This window comes from Aplysia californica, unplaced genomic scaffold, assembly GCF_000002075.1.
Source record: "Aplysia californica isolate F4 #8 unplaced genomic scaffold, AplCal3.0 scaffold01332, whole genome shotgun sequence".
Taxonomy (NCBI): Eukaryota; Metazoa; Mollusca; class Gastropoda; order Aplysiida; family Aplysiidae; genus Aplysia; species Aplysia californica.
In genome coordinates, this window is record NW_004798602.1 from 38,846 (window position 1) to 39,748 (window position 903).

Sequence of the window (903 nt, forward strand, 5' to 3'; positions counted from 1 at the left end):
TCCCATCATCATCCCACTAAACATACGTCCCATCATCAGCCCACTAAACATACGTCCCATCATCAGCCCACTAAACAGACATCCCATGAGCCGCCGATATAAAGCAAAGTCACCGAACATTTGCACCACAATTCACAAAATAACAAACAACAACACATGAACAACAACTACAACAAAAAACCACAAAAAACAAAAATCAAGTAAAAGTAGTAGTTTTAGGCTGAGCACATCCAAACAGCTGTCCTACGATGTAAATCTTGGCGCTGTGATGTCATCATGACTAGAAACACAAACACGTCACATGTCTGATTCCCACGACAATTGGGACAGAACCACGACATATTCTGACATGACGCAACAAGCAGACCTAGATTTCTGAAGTAAAGTTTGTGAAGCGCCGTGGTGAAATCAGACATTCCTCAAAAACAAAAGGAACTGGCATTTTTCAGGCAGTTGAGTAATTATTTATTTTTTCTTTCTTTCTTTCTCTTTTTTAGGGGGAGGGGTGGGGCTATACGCCTATGTACATTTCTGTGCAGATTTTGCTGACAAACATTGATTATAGGCACAAAAACTGTAAATGTTTTTTTTCCAAGAACATTCAAACTATGGAAATTACTCAACTTTGGCGGCAATTTTCTCGCTAATTGTACTTCAGAAATCAGACAACCATCACCTCCTTCAATTGCAAACATCTCGACTTCTATTCAACTCTGATCTATATTTTTTCACAAAACGCAAGGCAAATGAACAGTCTTTAAAATGATACCAACAGTCGTACAGATCTATGGCCAAAAATTGACGAGCGCCTGATTCCACCACGAAGTGACACATTGTGTTCAGAGAAAAACAGATTCTGTCTTCCAGGGACACACCCAACCTAGCTCTCCCTCTCCCTCCCCC